Source organism: Mauremys reevesii, linkage group 6 (assembly GCF_016161935.1).
Source record: "Mauremys reevesii isolate NIE-2019 linkage group 6, ASM1616193v1, whole genome shotgun sequence".
NCBI lineage: Eukaryota > Metazoa > Chordata > Testudines > Geoemydidae > Mauremys > Mauremys reevesii.
This window is the reverse complement of record NC_052628.1, coordinates 117,026,176-117,047,550: the sequence shown is the minus strand read 5'-3', so window position 1 is coordinate 117,047,550 and position 21,375 is coordinate 117,026,176. Positions and strand designations below refer to the sequence as shown.

Here is a 21,375-nt window from a genome sequence, read left to right as displayed (position 1 = left end):
AGTGGAACTGAAACGGTTCCGAGGAGGGCAACAAAGGTGATCAAGGGTTTAAGAGGAGAGACTAAAAAGATTAGGGCTGTTCAGTTTAGGAAAGAGACAATTAATGGGGGTTATGATAAAACCTATACAATCAGGAATAGTATGGGAAAAGTGAATAGAGAAATTTTATTTACCCTTTCCCACAATACAAAAACCAGGGGGTCACCAGATGAAATTAATGGACAGTAGGTTTAATACAAACTGGAGGAAATACTTTTTCACACAACACACAATCAACCTGTGGAACTCATTGCCAGGGAATATTGTTATGGCCAAAAGTATAACTGGATTCAAGCAAGAACTAAATAAGTTCATGGGGGATAGGTCCATCAATGGCTATTAGCCAAGATGGTCAAGGATGGAGCCCATGCTTAGAGTGAACCAAAACCTCCGACTACCACTCTGGCAGTGGAAAACAAGGATGGCTTTCTCCAAACTTGGCTTGTTCTGTACACTTCCGCTGAAGCTCTGGCAGTGGCCACTGTCAGAGACAGGATGCTGCACTAGGTGGACTATTGGTCTAACCCAGTGTGGCAATTTTTATGTAGCACAAGTCCACAAAACACATTCTGACCACGTTCCCACATCATCAGGACATGCTCTGATTTACACCTGAAGTGTAAATGCATATCCTAAAATCATTTGCTGTACGATGAGGATGATAACGCACGACATGAGAAGGTTACTCACCTTGTGCAGTAACTGAGGTTCTTCGAGATGTGTGTCCTTGTGGGTGCTCCACTTTAGGTGTTTGTGTGCCCCTGAGCTCATCATCAAAGACTTTTCGTAGCAGTGCCTGGTTGGGTCGCACATGCAGGGTCCCTCAGACGGCTAACTGGCACTGTGTGACCAATCCCCTCCCCCGTTCCTTCTCTACTGCAGCGACTAAGGCAGAAACTCTGAAGTAGAGGGGAGAAGGGAGGGTAGTGGAACACCCACAGGGGGACACAACTCGAAGAAGCTCAGTTACTGCACAAGGTGAGTAACCTTCAAATGCTGTCCTTATGGGTGTTCCGCTTTAGGTGACTTCATAAAAGTGCCCTCTGATGGAAGGAGGGGGCTTCATAGTTGAAGTAGTAAGAGAAGACAATACAGTAAGCCTGTTGTTGTAACATGTAATGCTGCATAAAGGTATGGAATGAGGCCCAGGTTGCAGCTGACAGATGTCCATGATGGGCATCTTGTTAAGGAAGGCAATAGAGGTCAAGAGGGCTCTGGTGGAATGCGTGTGAATCCCCGCAGTCACAGTCGCAGTTGCCAGTCACATTGATGGTAGCATCATTTTATGCAACTGGAGTTTGTTTTGGAGAGCCTTTGTTTGGATATGGCACTCCCTTTGAAGTGTTCAGTGAGGGAGATGAAGAGTCTGGGTGATTTACAAAATGGTCTTGTTCTATCTATATAAAAGGCCAATGCCCTCTGCACATCGAGAGTATGAAGTGTGGTGTGCTTTCTATCCTTGTGGGGTTTAGGGTAGAAAGTCAGTAGGTAAATGGGTTGATTAAGGTGGAAGACTGAGATGACTCTAGGTAAAAACTTGGGGTGCAGTCTCAGGGATACTTTATCTTTAAAAAAGACAGTGTATTGGTGGGGAGGGGGGTCTGCCATGAGCGCACTAAGCTCTCCTACACGTCTGGATGATGTAATGGCCACTAGAAACACCACCTTCATAGAAAGGTGTAGGAGTGAGCATGTAGCCATGGGTTCAAATGGGGGACCAGTGAGGGCCCGAAGAACTAGGTTGAGGTCCCATGGCGTAACAGGAGCATGTAGCTCAGGGTAGACGTTGGTGAGGAAATGTTTGGTGAGAGGTCGAGCAAAGACAAAGCTTTGATCCACCTTATGGTGAAAAGCTGTGATAGCAGAGAGGTGAACTCGTATTGAACTCATGGAGAGGCCTGACCTTTTAAGTTCTAAGAGGTATTCTAATATTGAGGGTAAGGAGGCTGAAACAGATGCCATCTGTTTTTTTGCTGGCACAAAGCATCAAATCTCTGCCATTTGAGTATGTACGTGTGATGGGTAGTTATTCTGTGACTATTCAATAATATGTTTTGTACATCTTCTGAGCAGGTCATCTCAGAACCTTGTAGGAGCCACGCTCTGAGATGGAATCGTTGCGGATCTGGATGCAGGGTGCGACCTGAGTCCTGGGACAGTAGATGAGTCAGAAGTGGGAGTATGATTGGTGACACACCACCATCCTGAGAAGGTAAGGATACCAGGTTTGTTGGGACCATGCCGGGGGCTATTAGAATTACTTTTGCTCTGTCGTGCCTGATCTTGTGGATCATGCAGTTCAGGAGGGAACTCCCAGCCATGGAGAGAAGCATCTGTGGTGATGGTTTGTGTTGGCATCTTCTGAAGGAAGGGCAGCCCCATGCAGATGTTGTCTGGGTATGTCTACCAGAGTAGAGAGTCTTTTATTTTGTCCAGCATCGTGAGGCATTTGTTTATGCTCTGTTTGTGCACGACATAACATATACAGAGCCACCCTTGGAGGCAACGCATGTGTAATGTTACATGTCCGACAACAAAAGTTGTGGAAGCCATGTGACTGAGGAGTTGTAGGCAAGTCCTGGCAGATGCCTGGAGACTGCTTTGTGTCATGGCTATGAGATTGGTTAGAGAGAGGAAACCTTATAGTAGCAGGGAGGCTATGGCCTAGGGAGAATTGAGATGGGCCCCAATAAATTCCAACTCTTGCACTGGTGTTAGACTGGACTTTTGAGCATTTATTTGGAGGCCTAATCTCATGAAAAGGGTCACCATCTGGTGGCTTGTAACACCACTTACTATGTTGGTGCTTTCATCAGGCAGTTGTCCAAGTACAGGAATATCATGATTCCATTTCTGCAGAGGTGGGCTACAACCAGGCAGCCTTCAAAAAAACCCGAGGGGCTGAAAGGAAGAACCTTGTATTGGAAATGTTCCTGGCCAACAGTACATTGGAGAAACCTCCAATGGGAAGGCAGGATCATTATGTGAAAATACCCATCCTGGAGGTTGAGAGCTAAGAACCAATCCCTTCTTTCTAGTGCTGGGATTATGGTGCCTAGTTTGACCATCTTGAATCATTGTGTCTTGACGAACTTGTTGAGTCGATGTAGGTCGAGTATTGGTCTCCATCTGCCTGACTTTTTCTTTGTAAGAAAATAGTGGGAATAAAAGCCCCTCTCTCTGTGTTTTGTTTAAACCTGTTCTTCTGCTCATATTTATGAGGTAGATTACCTCCTGACACAGTAGAGGCTTGTGAGAGAGGTCCCTGAAAAGGGATGGGGGAGGTGGGGTGGGTTGGGGGGCTGAAAAAAAAGGGGATGGAGTAACCAGTTCGTACGATTTCTAGCTCCCATTGGTCAGATGTGATGGTTTTCCAGATTGGATAAAACGGAACCAGGCGGTCTCCGAGTAGTCAGGAGAGAGCAGAAGTCTCCCGCACAGACAGACATGGTGTTCTCGGGCCCTCAACTAAGGCTTCAAATTTGTTGCCTGGATGTTGATGGCTGTGCTTGGGGCAGCAGAAAACCTTGAGCTGGCCCTGCCCTCAGTGCCCTGGAGCTGGCCCTGCCCTCAATCTGAGCTGGGTCTTTTAGAGTCCTTGGTTGGCGAGGCTTGTCCAGGGCAGAGTCTGGGCTTCAGGTTAAGACGCTGGTCTGAGAGACTTCTCCATGAGAAGGAGTTTGAGTTGCAAGTCTCTAGCCTTTCTTCTCCTGGCAGTTAACTTGAGGCAATGAGGACACTTCTGTGTTATGTGTGTTTCGCCTAGGCAGCAAACAGACTGAGTGTGTCCCTTCGGAACGGGTATCGAGACCCGGCACGTGAGGCAACGTTTAAAGGCTGGGGAACCAGGCATTCCCATCAGGGAAGTCCTTTGCCCTCAGGAAAGCTGACTATCCTAAAGGGCCAACTGAAAACTAACTTTAAACAATAAGAAATATATATTTAAGAAGAGGTGATGGGGTACAAAGAAAAACAAATTAATGAGCTATCTAAACTAATAACAGTAGTAAATAGACTAAAGAACTAAGTAGCAAGGTGCTTCTAAGTATTCCAACTCGTAACTAAGGGAAGTAGAGAAGAAACTGAGTGGAGATTGGTCACACAGCACTAGTTAACTGCCTGAAACAGCCCAAGATGGTGACCGCGCATGTGTGACCCAACCAGGCACTGCTACCAAAAATCTCAGATTACCAGTGCAGGGGTGCATGAACACCTAAAGTGGTGCACCCACAGGGACAGCACTCGAAGAAGAACCATTGATTTCTATGGAAACGGCAGGTCCTCAGAACCTCTGAAATCCAGGCTTTAAGTGAGTTGGTGTTTAAATTCCTTTCCTTACACAAATGGACTAACATGGAATTTGAAGAACAGAAGTGAGGATGCTCTTGTGGTTAAAGCACTGGCCTGGAACTCACAAGATCTGGATTCTAAGACTTACCTTGTCCACTCCTTCTTGTGTGACCAAGTCACTTAATCACTCTGAGCCTTAGTGATCCATCTCAAATGAGAATAAAGATGCTTTCTTATCTATTTAGAGCATGAAGCCATGTGTTTGTACAGTGCCTTTGGGGCCTCTAGTCTATAAAGTAGTAATATAATAATGTAAGACTAATATTATTATAATGTAAGATAGAGTTCAGTAAAACAAGCTAGTGTTTTCATGATTATCATAACAAATTTTTCACAGACTGTTCATATTGTTGTGTGAAAATTGACATCTAAATGGCTACACGGATGGTAAAATATCTAAGAAAACAAACTTTCCCTATAAGGGGAGGGATAGCTCAGTGATTTGAGCATTTGCCTGCTAAACCCAGGGTTGTGAATTCAATCCTTGAGGGGGCCATTTAGGGATCTGGGGCAAATATCTGTCTGGGGATTGGTCCTACTTTGAACAGGGGGTGGGACTAGATGACGTCCTGAGGGCCCTTCCAACCCTAATATTTTATCAGTGTTTTGCAGTTCTGCATTTATTATCCCATCTCTAATATTTCATGCAAAGAGATACTTAACATTAAGCCAAAAAATGCCACAGACTTCTCTCTGATATGTTTAGAAAATGACTAGGAAGACATCACTGAAAGAAGTGAAACTTCAAAAATTGCAGGGAAAGGTATTATCTAATCCGGTTTCTGCTTTCCCACTATTATATACTAAAAATAAGAACTGGGGGAGGGGGGGAAGATTTGTAGAAATGAAAAGAGCAGTCCCGTTGCGTGAGAGAGATTCAGGGTCATAAAGATAGACATGCGGTTTAACATGCTGGTGAAATCAGGACCTTACCTGAGTTATGTACACGATTCCGTTACTTTGCACTTTCAGCAGCATGTATCTCGATGCTATATCACCAGCATCTGGAAACATTGTTTATTATTTTACAGTCAGACCTAGAATTCCTAACCAAGACTGGTGCCCCATTTGGCTAGGCACAGTACGAACACATAGTGAGAGACAAATCCTGCCCTGAAGAGTTTATAATCTTAGGCCCTGATGCTGCAAAAGAGTTTGTCATGTGTTTAACTCTGTGTACTCTGAATAGCCCAATTAAAGTCAACGAGGTTACTCACAGATAAGTACATGCATAAATCATACTGGAGTGTAGCCTAACTATAACAGGCAAATAGAGTGGGAGGAGAAACAGGCACAGAAAGATGACCTGATTTACCCGAGGTTACTCAGCAGCAGAGTTGGTCCATTTTTTTCCAATGGAAGGTTTTTCCATTGGAAAATGCTAATTCAACTAAATCAAAATGTTCCATCAGAACATGTTGATTTTGTTTAAATTTTTAACAAAAAAATCAATATGATTGTGGTAAGGTTGAAATATTCCATAATGTTTCATTTGACTTTATTGTTTTGAGTTATGTTTATATTACATTCCGAACAGTGAAAACATTTAAGTTATGACACATTATAATATGTCATGACATAATACAAGGCAAAATGTTTAGATTTCTATAGTATAAAATATGTCAAAGTCAAAAGGAAACATTTCAGTTTTATCAATAAATTATTTTGACCTTATCGATGCAAAATGCTTGAGGTAGAAATGAATTTTTGAATATCTGATTCAGAATGGAAAACATGGGCAAAACAACATATTTCCCCCCCAATTTCATTCTGTGAAATGGCTGAGCCATTTTAGCTGAAACCCCACCCACGTCCCCAAGTTCATCCTCAGGCAGTCACCCAGCATGAAACATTTCCGCTTCAATGGTTAAAGTCTGTCCAATGAAAGGAGTTGCGTGTGCGCACACAGACACACCCTAGATGAAGATATTTGCAGTCCTCACAAGCAGGGTCTTTTAGTTCCTAACTGGCACACACCTTAAGAGTATAATATTCATGAGGATCACTTATCTGGTCTACTTTTGCCAGTGAGTGACAGTTAAAGAGGAGTGATACTTCCTGAATTTTCTCACTTTCCAAATTTTGTTTGTTTTTAAAACAGTAAAAAAAAAAATCCATTGGCGACTGCGTGTGACTCCCACAATGGTATTCTTTTAACAGACACGTTTGCAATTAGTAACAATATAAAAGACAGCACTTGCCATACTTTAAACACGTGGTGGGATTAAGGAGCCCAGGGGTATTCAGAAAATAGACAACCCTTATTATTAATCCACTTTTACTAATTAGTACCTGAAACGTTATGCAAATTGAACTCACTGGCAGAAAATCATAGTCATTGCTTGGAGGAGAGGCTCAATCACGGAACATATAATTAGGGGTAGATTTTCAAAATGAAATGAATCATTTGGTAATTTTTTTAAAACTAGATTTTCCTCACATGGTTTTGAAATCCCTGGTACTAATTAAACATTTTTGTATGATGTGTTTATTAATTAGTCAGATAGATTCATACATAAATAGTAATGAGGGTGGCACAATGACAGTTTCATTCATGGTTTTTATTCTTCACTGTTCATGTTATTGCTGAGCTAGATGATCTGTTCATCCATCCATCCTGTTGATTGCTGATATATATTACTCTGTGCATGCACAAGAGATAGAGGGAAGAATATGGAGATCAGGGGCATATATCAAACTAAGCTAACTATTTTGGTTTTCCAAAAAATGCTTTTTAATTTCAGTTTCAATAATAGCAATAAAAAGACATCTATCCAAGGCTCTGGGCTTGCTAACATAATTATTACTACAAGTGATCCCAGCAGCATTTAAATGATCATTCTATTAGGATTTTAAATAAAAAAATATCTGAACTTAGCTATCTTGATGTAAAAAAAAAAAAAGTTGGTTTGTTTGTTGTAGTGAAGACAAAGCCACACTGTTAAAAGCTTTTGACCAAAATTTTACACTTGTATTTTTCAAAACCATATTCCAAAAAATCTTCCCACTTTGTTTTATATTTCATAAATAACACAAATCTGGAGTGGAATCATAGGCTGTGCCCATTCATTTTGGAGTGACATAGAACCTGGGCTGAAAATTAAATAATTAAATTATTCTATACATATACAAATTTTAGCTGCTCACATCTTAATCTCTCCCCAAATAATCTGCATTTAATTCTGCTTTCCATCTTGCCACTGACCTCCTAAAATATCCCTCATGACTACCAATCAAACCCGGTGGCAATTAAAATGTCTTTTAGATGCTATTGGAGCAGTAACCATTCCAATTTCCAAAACATCCACAAGATGCTCATCTCCCATATTTACATTCAAATAAGTCAGCAAAATGAATATCTTGGATATTATACTGTTTTATCATTCAACTATATTAATAGTCACCTATCAAAGATATCCACCGTAATAATTATGGCCATGATCCAGCAAAGCATACTTGAGTATGTGCTTAACTTTAAAACATATAAGCAGTTCTACTGAAGTCAGTGGCACTACTCACATGCTTAAAGTTAGACATGTGCTTAAATGCTTTGCTGTGTCTGAAGTTATGCCAAATTTCCCTAAAAATGTAAAGGTAATCTAAGTGTTATGGAATGGTCCTAGGGAAATAGAGCTTTTGATGATCACGATCAAAATTCTGGATGAAAACTTTCTCTCATCTCTAGGCCTTATGTTTGTGTGTCATAAGAGTGATCCATGTGTTAAAGATCCAGCGGCGAGAGAACAGAGAATGCAGCTCAGCAGATAATTAGACTTTCTTTATCAGATGCTGCTTTCCATTTGGTGGAGACTTGGATAAAATCAATACTGCCAGAGCGGTAGCTAAGGGATTTTTTTTTCTATTTCACTAGAACTTCAGTACTTTGGCTCATTCACTGGGGTTTTGTTAGTGCTTGTGTTTACATTGCAGGTTTCAATACTATCACAGGAACTGGGAGCACCGTGTATCCCAATTAAAGGGCTGTGTGCGCTACTGTAGTAGTGTGGAGTTTGCAGCAAGCAGCAGTTTTCAATCTTTACTGCTTTATGCCTCAGTATTTATGAACTCAGTACCAAATGCCAACAAATATCTTTTTGCCCGCGGGCTCTGTGGGACTCATTCCAGTGTGATGGTTTATCCAGATGTCATTGTCATCGATGAGACTGTCTGTGCAATAAGCATTAACAGGCAGCACTTTCCTGTTCATACAGATGGATATGGTCTTTATGGTTTTCCAAGGTGACTACTGAAATACACCAACTGTATCTTCTTGGCAACATGGAGGTGACTGTTACACACATAATTAACTTCTAAGCTTCATAACGTACCTGTCAACAAATATGATTAGTTGTGATGGGAATGATTCAATGGTGGTACAGAATAAGCATTTCCTGTCCTGCTGACCTTATGCCCTGATTAAAGGACTAATTGACGGACCCATGAATAATCTTGATAACACATTGTTCTTCTGTTATGCATACATTTCTATCTGGAATTCATAGTACTCTACAAGTCTGTTTTTTTTTCTCTACTTAATCTGCGTCAAGATTTTTTCATTAGTTCTCTCTTAATTGACTCACAAATCTCCCTGCTGTGTTAATGGGTATTTGAATTTATTACTATTGTTTTGCTTTCTGCAAGAAACTGAAATTCCATTAAGTCCTATTTATTCAATGATAAAAAGAAATCTGTGCTTCTACCATGTGGTTTACAAAATAATATAAAGTTCTTTAGCCTATTTTTCCACTTTTTTTTTCATTTTGTCATTTTTATGTCAAAAGATTATTTTAAATGACATTGAACTTGATACGGCTATTGCTTGAGAAGGCCTTTCTCTAATAAAATGATATATTTTAAACTTTGGTATAAAGACATAGTCCTTCCTTTAGACATTTTGCTTAATCCATCCTTTAGATAACACATCTCAGTCTGAAGTAAGGGAACTCAAGCCTTTTAAATGGCCAGCTATAAAAAAAACGTTGCTCTTAGTTTTAACAAAAAAGATCGATTCTAAACTAATGATGATTTAAAATGTCTTTAATGTTTAAAAATGAAACAGTATTTTTAATGGTCTAATAAGTATTCAACAAATGTTAGATTCATGTGACTACAAACACTCACTCACCTCTAGCTAAAATGCTCTTTTCCAAAAATATCAAAGGGGTTCCCTATATTATCTATCTGAAGTTTGGAAATAATGTGTGATGGTAAATAACAAAGAGGATTGGTTACGGATACAGAGCCATCTGAATTGTTTTGTAAACTGGCTGTAAGCTAGCAATTTATGATTCAATACAGCCAAATGTAAAGTCATACATCTAGGAACAAAGAATGTAGGCCATGCTTACAGGATGGGCGACTCTATCCTGGGAGGCCGTGATTCTGAAAAGGACTTGGAGGTCACGGTGGATAATCAGTTGAACATGAGCATCCAGTGTGACACTGTGGCCACAATGGCTAATACAATCCTTGGATGTATAAAAAGGGAAATGTAGGAATAGGGAGGTTATTTTACCTGCGCGTTTGGTACTGGTGTGACTGCTGCTGGAATGCTGTGTCTAGTTCTGGTGTCCAGTATTAAAAAGGAGATTGATCAATTTGAGGGGTTTCAGAGAAGAGCCACAAGAATCAAGGCTTGGAAATTGGGATTTATAGGGATGGGCTCAAAGAGCGCAGTCTGTTTAACTTAACAAAGAGGAGGTTAAGGGGTGACTTGATCACAATGTATATATACCTACATGGGGAACAGAAATTTGCTAATAGAGGGCATGACGTTGCCCTCCATATGAAAATATGCTTTATGAATATGATGTAACTGAAATATGCTTTATACAAAAGGTCTCTTGTAAGGTATCATTACAAAGCTTATAATCTACTGAGTGTGTTCATCCTATTTGTTTGCATGTATTGTTTCTATGTCTGGAGTTAGGAGAATAAGATATAAACTTGTATTACTGATGTAAACATACTAAGTGGAAGCCATTAAGACTGCTTCAAAATCAATGAACTGTACATGGCTCTGTTTACTTGCACACCTTCCTGTGTACGTGTGGGTCAGCCTAGGAAGAATGGAGGCTGTGGTCTCACAGGACATGTGACCATGTCACCTGATACTGGAATCCATCTTAAATCTGGTACTTTTCCATTTAGAAGGAGGGGTGGGGACCCAGAGAGACAAAAGATTCCCGCCTTGTGCCAAAGCCATAAAAGGGGGTGGAGCCGGACAAAGGGGTGGCCAGTCATGAGAAACCCCCTGTTTACCTATCTGCTGGAACTAACAAGGACTGTACCAGGGGAAAGGATGGGGCCCAGACTAGGAAGGAATCTAGTCTGTGAAAAAAGCTTATTGGGCCATCTCGGAAGGTGAAATATTACCTGTAATACTTAATGTATTAGGCTTAGACTTGTGTTGGGTTTTTTTGCTTTATTTTGCTTGGTGACGTACTTTGTTCTGTCTGTTATTACTTAAAACCACTTAAATCCTACTTTTTATACTTAATAAATTCACATGTGTTTATTAATGAACCCAGAGTATGTGATTAATACCTGGAGGAGCAAACAGCTGTGCATACCTCTCTATCAGTGTTATAGAGGGTGGACAATTTATGATTTTACCCTTTATAAGCTTTATACAGAGTAAAATGGATTTATTTGGGGTATGGATCCCATTGGGAGCTGGGTGTCTGGGTGCTGGAGAGGTAACCTGCTGAGCTGTTTTTAGTTAAAGTCTGCAGCTTTGGAGGCATGGCCCAGACCCTGGATCTGCGTTGCAGCAGGCTAGCATGTTCGGCTCAACAAGGCAGGGTTCGGGAATTCCCAAACTTGCAGGGAAAATGGGCTCAGATGTAATTTCAGCATGTCAGATGACAGACCCAAAGGGATCTCTTTGACCAAACCCATCACAGGGGGCTCTTCTGTCTAGCAGACAAACGTATAATAAGAGCCAATGTAACAGTGTGGATAATTAATAATTGGAACAATTTATGATGTGTTGTGGTGGTAGATTCTCCACCACTGATAATTTTACAATTAAGGTTGGATGTTTTTTCTAAAAGATCATTTCTGTTTGAACTAGAACATAAGGCAGAGAAGCCCTATGGCCTGTGTTATACTGGAGGTCAGACTAGCTGATGGTAACATGGTCTTATCCATTAATCTAGCTGAGAGAGTGATGTCAGCCGACCTGTGGTAGCAGATACTGAGATGGTGTCTCAAATGTAGTGGTTTTTTAAGTGGGAAAAGAGATTACATAGCTTTGGTGGTATTGCAGGTAGAGAAATCAAGATACTAGATTTTTATTTCACGATAAATGAGTGACTAAGTTTCATTTACTTTAAATAGTTCTGCCTTTGATTCACCTACTCCATCCCTATTCAGCTCAGCACTTGAGCGTGTGCTTAACAGCTTTGCCGAACTGGGGCCTGTGAGAGTCCTTATAGAATTGCATTTAATGAGTCAGTGTAGTTTTCAAATGAATGCACTGCACAGGGCTTCCAAAGCGCTCTAATATAAAGTTCAGGAATAATTAACCAAAAAAAAAAAAGATTAGGTGCAAGGGACCTAAATCAAGTACCCTATGTCAGAAAAAAAGAGTGCAATAAAGATTGAAAAAGGCCATAATGAAAGCAGCTGCTCATTAGAAAAGCAAAAGGAAGCTGTTGATAAGGAACACTCGACTAACTGCTCTAAAATGACACACTTTAGCAAGAGAAAAAGATAAGGTGGAAAGGGGTATTTTCTGTTGTTTACTCAAGGAAATTAAAAGCACTTATAAAACAGAAGCCCTGGAATTTCCCCCCCTAGTGCTGCCCCTATATCTGTGTATTAATCCCGCTTATTTTGCTGGCAGCTTTACTCCACCCTGACAAGGTAAGATGGATTTGGAGCAGCTGGCAAAAAGTGCCCTTTGCTTTCCCCCATTATGTCAACTTATCATAGAATGTCAGCCTCCACTTACAGTAAATGTCAGGCCAAAGGGACAGAGGTTCTGGTAATTTTCATTTAATCTCACCGGAGTGAGTAAACTCCAGCCATACCACGTTAAAATCCGATATTTGTGAGCAGGCGTTCTATGCACCACTTTAAATAATGAGCCACTTACAGATTGAGCCACAAAGCTTTCAGCATTTTTTTTTAAAGTCCTCTATACATTAATAGGGAGAGTGTTGATCCCCATTCTTTCTGCAGTTTAAGACTTGGGTTGGAATCAGGGAGTACGTGTTACATTTCTGAGAGATTTTATCATTAAGTCAAATCAAAGAAAAGCTATTTCTCAGAAAGCTGCACCTTAATCATATTTTTGCAGTGTTATAGCTGTGTTGGTCCCAGGATATTAGAGACATGACGTGGGTGAGGTTAAATCTTTTATTGGACTAACTTCCGTTGATGAAAGAGACAAGCTCTCAAGTTTACACCAAGCTCATTTTTAGAATCGGAGCCGCTCGGTACTCATTGAGAACTGTTCATGTTGGCTATTTATTAATCTCTAGTCATTGGTCACATGGTATTTTTTCTTGTCTTTGATTGGGTGACTGCAACTTTCACAGGAGAAGAGCAGACAGTGAATAATGAACAGCAAATAATGAGCAGTGCACTTCCAGTATGAATTCATTGAGCTTTCAGAACTCACATGAACTCTTAGTAACAAGTCAAGGAGATATTAGTGATGGTAGCATCTTCTAGCCCCAAAATGTGAAAGCATCTTGCATATGGCACCTTGGAAAAATGTAGCTGAAGGTCAGTAAGCCGCAGATAAGTTTTAAACTAGGGTGCTTAAAAGTAGGGATTTACATCCATATTTTGGCAGACAATTGGCCTTATTTTGCAAAGTGCTGAACATCCATAACTACCATTGTCCAACATTTGGGACTGCATTGCCCTGATAATCAAGCCATTTATTTAAGTGCCTAGATATGGACATAGGTGGTTAACTCTCAGCACCCTAGTTTGAAATCTTTGGCTTTCAAAATCTTAACTGAATGTCTATGTAATTTTGTTTATTAAATTTTCTCCCTCAGGCACAATGCAATCCATACAGGAAGCAGTAAAAGATTTTCTTGGCTGAAATAATGAAGAATGTAGTTAAATCATATATACAAGACAACAACATATTAACCATCAGCCAATAATAAATCCAGTAACTGAATTTAATTTGATTGCTGTGGCTAGCTAATAAACCAATCTTTTACCAAAATGTATAGTGATGACTAGATTAATAAAAAAAGTAGCTATAGTTGCATTAGATGTAAATCCTTTTATAATATCAATTTTGTATTTTAATTCTTAGCAAGTGTTACAGATCTTAGGGCTTTTAATAAATATGCTAGTCCAAGAAGGAAAGATAGATCAGAGGAGTATAAGATGAAACTTCTGGATATTTGTTTTGTTTTGTAACAGTATAATACACATTGGAGCAGGTTTGCTAACATGGCTAGACTATTTTGTCCTGTAGCCAGCTGTAATTGGCTGTTTTACAACTCTGATATCCTCCAGCTATAGCTATTCCTGATTGTTGGATCAAAATGAGATTCTTTGTATCCCATGCCTTGTCGATGGGAGAATACAGGATTACGGACTAAAACAATAGGATCATCCTGATCTTACTTGAAGATGTCTATCCCACCCACTAGCTGGGCTCCATCAAAATTCAGGTCTAGTTTAAACACTCTGCTTTCATCAGTTTATGTAAATTGATAATCTGCTATGGAAAGCAAAAGCATGTTGAGCATTACTCTTGCTCAATGAGAATAATCTTTTCAGGGGGACTTTTTCATTCCCAAAGATAGGCAGCCAAAAGTGCTTGGTGTCCATAGACTCAACACATCTGTTTCACCATATGTTCATCTCATTACAGGAGCCAAATATCAGCAGATACAGCAGAAAACATAATAGTAAACAACAACTGTAATGATGTTGCTTAGCTCTTATATAGTGTTCTTCATCCACAAATCTCAAAGCATTTGACAAAGGAGAGAGAGAGACAGGTTTTCACATATACTTTTTACTCTTAGTGATTACGTCATATATTCATATGGGATGGGGCTTTCGAAAACTCGTAAGACCATTAGAAGCACAGGTCCCATTGGTTTTCAGAAGGATTTATGCTCCTAAACTGAGTACAGTGTCTTTGATATTCAGTTGCTCCTGATTTACACTGTTACAGCTGAGAGCAGAACTTGCCTTGGACAATTGTAGGCAGTTTACAGTGGGAGGGATTGACTACAGATGAGATCAACATGCAAAATTCAAATGCATATTTGAATTTTTTTTTTTAAATCTAGCTACATACCCAGTTGGTTTGGATCCAATATTTTTATTTGGCTAATGATAGAGATACAAGCTGTGGAATTCAAATCTGGACCCAGCTTCAGATTATGCACCCCTGCAAAAATCTGAGCACTCTCCAAATGCAGCATTGAATATGGTTTTATTTTACTGTATGCTCTCTGGATGAAATCCTGTTCCTATTGAAGCCCATGGGTGTTTTGAACTTGGATTCAGTGGGGCAGGATTTCATATTATGTACAGAAGCATGGATGCAATCTTAAATTTCAGATATTTGGCACAAAAGCCAGGAAATGCAGAGAGTTATTGTTTGGTTGGTTTTAGAGTCACAGAATTCCCTTTATTTTTCTGTAGAATGCAGAATGAAGGTTGAGGGCTCAAGCTTTGTTTGCCATTAATATTTTAATCCACATTTTTCAAACCTCCCCCAAAAAATGATTGATTTTATTTTGGTTCCAGTTTGGAGCAAAGTTTTAGATTAGTACTGATCTTGCCTAAACTGATTTACTCATCTCTGTTATAAAATACAAAAGTACCATAGCTCTGTCTGTCAGTTTTCAGAAATATTTTCTTAAGAATCTGAGGTCAAACCTGTCCCAGTTTCAGAGTAACTGCACCTGTGTACCTCCGTCCATTGTCCCTCAATGGCACCACTAAAGGTTTCAGGCTCCCAGTCACCACCTCTCTTGGGTGGAGATCTACATCTTTCCCTCCTCACCAGGGGTTTTAAACTGTACAGACCCCTGTGGAATCCCCAACAAGCCAGTCCAGCTAAAGGCCAGCACATGGGCTTTGCTTTCTCCCTAAAGGCTATGACACAGGCGTGATGTGCCAGTGATCCAAACAGCTCTTTCTAAGCAAGCACATTTATTCATAAGGCAAAAGCATTATAGAGAAAACACATAAAAACCAATAAACTGATTTAAACACATACTAAACATACCAGGAATCGCCCATCAGTTTTATAGGGCCTAGTAGATCAAAATCTTTCTTACCTCTCAGCAAGGGTTGGGGATGTCTGTTTAAACTCAGGCTTTTATACCTTTGTCTCTGGAAAACCGAGTGTGAACCAGCATATGTAAGTCACCCTAGGGAGTGGAATGTCTCTGGACTTGTTTACAATCCCAGGTGTAATCACCCCCTACTGTTTTTAGTTCCCGGAGGAGCTGTGGTAAGCCTCCCTGATGGAGTAGAACACAATCATACCTAAACCATTCAAACAGTTAATACAGTGGTTCCCAAAGACACTGCATGGGATTGCAATATCTATCACAAAACCTTTGGCAAATTATATCCAGACCAGCTCCTCAGATGGTGTAAATTGCCAGATCCTTTGATTTCAATAGAAATATATCAGTTTACATCAACTGAGGAGCTGATCCACGGTCTTCAAAAGAAAACTAAACAAAATCTGGTTTCACTTATTCTGGATACACATAAAAACATAAGAAAATGGCCATACTGGGTCAGACCATAAAGGTAATAATACCAATCTCCTAGAACTGGAAGGGACCTTGAAAGGTCATCAAGTCCAGCCCCTGCCTTCACTAGCAGGACCAATTTTTTGCCCCAGATCCCTAAGCAGCCTCCTCAAGGATTGAACTCACAACCCTAGGTTTAGCAGGCCAATGCTCAAACCACTGAGCTATCCCTCCCTCCTAATGGACCTAGAGTCCATCTAGCCCAGTAATCCTAGATGGACCAATTGTCCATCTAGCCCAGTAATCCTGTCTTCTGTTAGTGGCCAGTGTCAGATGCTTCAAAGGGAATGAACAGGACTGAGAAATTATCCAGTTATCCATTCCCTGTCGTTCAGTCCTGGCGTCTGGCAGTTAGAGGCTCAGGGAAATCCAGAGCATGGGGTTGCATCCCTGATCATCTTGGCTAATAGCCATTGATAGGTAAATTCATGGAGGATAGGTCCAATTCTTTTTCTGAACACAGCTATACTTTTGGCCTTCACAACATCCCATGGCAATGAGTTCCACGGGTTGGCTGTACATTGTGTGAAGAGAGGCTAAAGTCCAGTGGCCTCTGTGAGGGGGGCATGTTCGAGATGCTCCATCTCAAATTCAATACAAACACACAAGAGTCAGCCAGAATCTAGCCCAGGCTCAACCTGGAGAACTAGATTTTCCACTGGCGGATGTGTCCAGAGGCATTAATCGACCCAAGGAAAGTCTGCCTGATAATTGAGCGTGGCCATTATTCCACATTACCTGCATGCTTACTGGAGTTAGGCAACATTTGAGTCCTCTTTAAGGGAGTATTAGAGAATGTTAGGGATCAAAGTGTCTCCAACTCCCATAGAGGCTTTTTGCTTTCGTTCTTCCTACACGGAGTATTTCAGGCATCCTGTTCCTTTCCCTTCTGCCCATGCACACACAGAGATAGAAGAAATAATGGGGTAAAATTCTTTTTCATATTGATTTTCACTTAAGTATTATGTAAAAATAGGCCAGCATTGAAGTTCTTGTGAAATCTCACCCATTTTAGCAAAAATCTAAAATCTTGGGCATGTGAGCCTTGTTCTCCACAGCCTTGTCCCTGATGGAATCATTTACACTTGTGCAAATTAGTGTCCCATTCAGATCTTGTAGCATTTTATGTCCACTTTTCACAGGCGTAAATGAATAGAGGAGCAAGGTAGTGGTGAAATCAGTGAAATCCTGGCCCTACTGGAATTAATGGCAAAACTCTCATTGAGTTCAGTGCAGTCAGGATTTCATCCTATATATTTAACCAAACCTACCCGCTGCATTATTTGTATGCAGCTCCTCCAAGGTCATGTTTGTTGAACTATGTGAGTCCAAGGCAATGTTTCCTCATTTCAAATGCAGCTGGGAGGTCATGTTGCTTTTTCTCAGACAGCCCATTGTTTAGCCAGAATACACTAGCAGAGAAACAACTGTAATATAAAATACTATAATTCAGCCACTTAAAAGAAGCAGATGTACAGAAACTACAGCCAAGACAGAAACTTCCTAGACTAAGATGAAGCATTCCTAGCTCACTGGTAATGGCTGCTGCAGAGATCATCTAGGAATCATGTCAATTTGCCTATTTACTTCCTATTTAATAATTCACTGTTTTCTCAAAGGATCTGTTTTTCACACCTACAGAATCTTTTAAGACATTATTCTCCTTTATTTTAATGTCTGCCTGGGAGACTGAAGAAAACTCATTATCTATAATGAGAAGCACTGCATTGCTTATGGCTAAAAGGCTCATTTTGCGGAAACTGAGATGACAAAGTGCAAAACCTTTGCTAAATGGATAAATGTGTTGGCCCTTAAAGTCTTCTCTAAACATACATCATACAAAGTGTTGAATATAAAAATATGATCCAGCACATTGCAATCTACCTCTGATAAGATATACAGTCGTTATCTTTGAGACATGCCATAATATCCCCTCAGAATTGTTTCTTTATAGATTTTTTTCCTTCTACTAGGAGTTTTCATTTGGTTTCTCACACCATTTTTCACACACTCACTCCCTCTCTTTCTCTCTCTCTGGTTGGGCTCTAATGATATGTTCACCTAAAGTATATGTATAATGATGAAACACTTGAAAATCAAATTGTATTCAGAAACATAAAGCTGTTAAACTATTCTTTTCCTTATGCTGTTGGTTTGATTTCAGGTCATCTGTCTTTGTCTCACTACTGCTGCCTTTGCCAGATTCAGTGGAGTGATAAGTGATGGGCATCTTATCTCTGCAGTGTGGAGATGCAGCTTCGGCCTCTGTTTCACCTCACAGATGGCTTTCTCCAGACTAGCAAAAATTCTCTCCTTCCAGAGAAAACAAGAATTCACTCAAAACAAACAGGCCCTCTCAAGGTTCAGTTTCCTGACTTCCAGGGTCAGCCTTGGTCTTCTCCTTGTATATATAGTGGACTAAATCTCCTCACTTCTCTTAAAGTCCTCTCTAGGGCCCCTAACCACAGGGCCTCAAGTCCACACCACTATGACATTGTCTCAAGCCTTTCCTTTCATGTACTTCATCCTTCTAGCCTGCTCCAAGGGTGAATCCTTAGTGTGGGTGCAGGGACAAATTCCCCATAGCAATTCTCACAGTTGGCCATTAAAAACTAATGCTCTTGGCTGGTTTCCCAGCAATTGTTATTCATAAGGTTACATTCCCGTTACCAATTCCTTGAATCATCCCTTTCCCTTCTACTGATTATACTATTTGCAGAAATGGGTATACATATATACAAAAACTCTTTTTTCCAAGATATATATATATATAGAGAGAGAGAGAGAGAGAGAAATAAATATGAAAGAGAAGCCAAATGAATTTGAGAGGAATGGGGTATAAAAATGTAGCCAACTAACAAAAATGAAGAACACCAATCAGCTGGTGCATCTTTCACCTTTTGAAAAACTTTGTTCAAAAATCTTGTTTGTGGGTTTGTTTGTTTTCCTTTTCCTCCCAGCAGAAACTTTAGCCTGAGCTATGTGAGTTTCAAATGAGAATGCCCCAGCTAAGAGAATGAAGTCAGCAGGAGTTCGCTCTCTTTGAATTGTCTGCTGTTTTTAAAAAGATACAATATTTTAATAATTGCATGAAGAATTGTGTTTATGTAAAACTGTTTCATATTTGTTACAGACTTAAAATGCAATTTCACTTTTACCTACTATTTACCCTCAACAGGACCATGACAATTTCAAAACAAGCAAGAAACTACAAAGGTTTGAGGCGGATCAAAGGTGGGAAATTGCTTATTTTTAATCCTAGCCAGATTTGCTGACTATATCACAGGCAGCCTAGAAAATTAATATTTATCATGTGTAAAGTAATGCTAATTTGGAGATAGCTTTTAAGGTCTATTCTTAATTCTGAAATATAACATCAGCAAGGGGCACCGCTGTCATAGGATGGGAATTTCAAAAGCTCCTAAATGATATAGGCACAGAAGACCCAGATCAATGAATTCAATGGGAGTTAGGTAGCTAGATAATTTTGAGGATCGGGGTCTTGTGTGCCTAAATCACTTAGGTGTTGAACCCCCCCCCCACATTATATCAGTACTGAAAGACCTTATGTTAAAGTATTACATATTAAAAACCTAGCAGGATTGTGGGAAAAACAATGCCATTTCCATTCAGGATTCTGCAAATACTTATGCACATGCTTAATGTTACTCATGTGAGTAATTTAATTGAAGTCAAATTGGCCATGCTTTTCTGTGAGGACAGATCCTTCCTAACAGCTACTGCAGATTAGTTAAAAGCAACAGAGAGTCCTGTGGTACCTTATAGACTAACAGACATAGTCTATAAGGTGCCACAGGATTCTTTGTTACTTTTTACACATCCAGACTAACATGGCTACCCCTCTGATTAGTTGTATATCCTGGAGCATAAGACTTTATATGCCTCGTCACTTTGTTCACCTAGCTAGTGTAATTCAGTCTGCTCTTTTATTTGTATAAACGGCTATCTCTTTTGTGAATATTGCTAAATCATTTTTTCCAATAATGTCTTGCATCACTGAATTCCTCAGCTTGATTCGACACTATTTAAAAGGGCTTCTGTTTTTCTCATTTCTATCTCTTATAAATATGACTATTAACACCTAGTTTTCTCTTGCAATTGCATTATGGGACAGGGTAATAGGAGTGCCATGGCTGGCTTTCACTTTAGCATTCTTCAGTTGATACAGAGCTATCATAGTCCCTCCTACTCTTCTCCTTTCCAAACAAAGGGCCCTCACTTACATGCATGCAACTTCCATTGATGCCAATGGGATAAGTCATTAAAGGAAGAATTCGACCCTCAATGATTCCCAACATTTTCTACCCTAACCTGTGATAAATTTAGTATTCGAGGGGGTGGTGTACTTGCAAATAGGAGGGGTGAGACACAGAGGGTGTTATTTATTTGTTTTCCCATGTAATCAAAAATGCTTACCGTAAAGCTAAGCTTACTGTATCTTTATATTGGTAACAGGAAAACAGTCAGGAATTGGACTGGGAAAGATATTTGGCAGGACATTCTATGGTGAATCAAGAAGAGATCAAACAACTTTAGGGATCAAACCATTCAGCTATTCTAATAATGTTCCTTGTTCAGTATTACATGCAAACAACTCATTCTGTGCTTCTGTACCATTGTCATGTGATATTTTCCAAGGACTGGGTTTTTTTGTTTGGTTGGTTTTTAAAATACATGGTGCAATCTGGTATATTCCAAAGACAAAAATAAATTAAAATAAAATAAAATTTAAAAAATTGTTGTCTAGGAGTCACAACGATAAGTCATCTCTTTGAGAGCGGTGATTTAGCAGCAGCCAGAGAAAGGGGTATCTTCATCAGAGCCACGGACATTCCTTGAACTCTCCCTTTAGAATTCGAACAAGGATCTTTTGAAAGCTGTCTGTTTTTATCACACTGTTGCATCTTTACTACATGGTAGCTGAAAAGTATAACTGCTTATGATTTGCATATTTCCTTTTCTTGTGAGTTAAAAAATGTGTATTTTTCTGTCTCTTCCAACACTATGCCTTTCTCTTATTAGAACACCATGATATCAAATCAGACTGCAACAAAAAATTCTTTAATGGGGAATGGGAGGCTTGAAAGTGACAAACCTCAAGGATAGAAATAATTATTTGATCTTTAAAAGACTTGTAAATGAGGAGAATACCATTGAATACACTTTCTGGAACCAAAGGGTTGGAGAAAATCAGAATTTA

General features: G+C 39.8%; 1 long non-coding RNA gene across 2 annotated transcripts in view; it reads left to right on the top strand.

Annotated features, from left to right (window-relative positions):
* Positions 1 to 20,846, top strand: part of LOC120408542 — a 76,316-nt gene extending 55,470 nt beyond the window's left edge. For both annotated transcript variants that reach the window (XR_005600771.1, XR_005600770.1), the window contains 3 exons: positions 2,113 to 2,251; positions 19,333 to 19,388; positions 20,631 to 20,846. This is a non-coding gene — a long non-coding RNA (uncharacterized LOC120408542). The remainder of the gene's footprint in view (positions 1 to 2,112; positions 2,252 to 19,332; positions 19,389 to 20,630) is intronic.
* Positions 20,847 to 21,375: the final 529 nt, after the last annotated feature.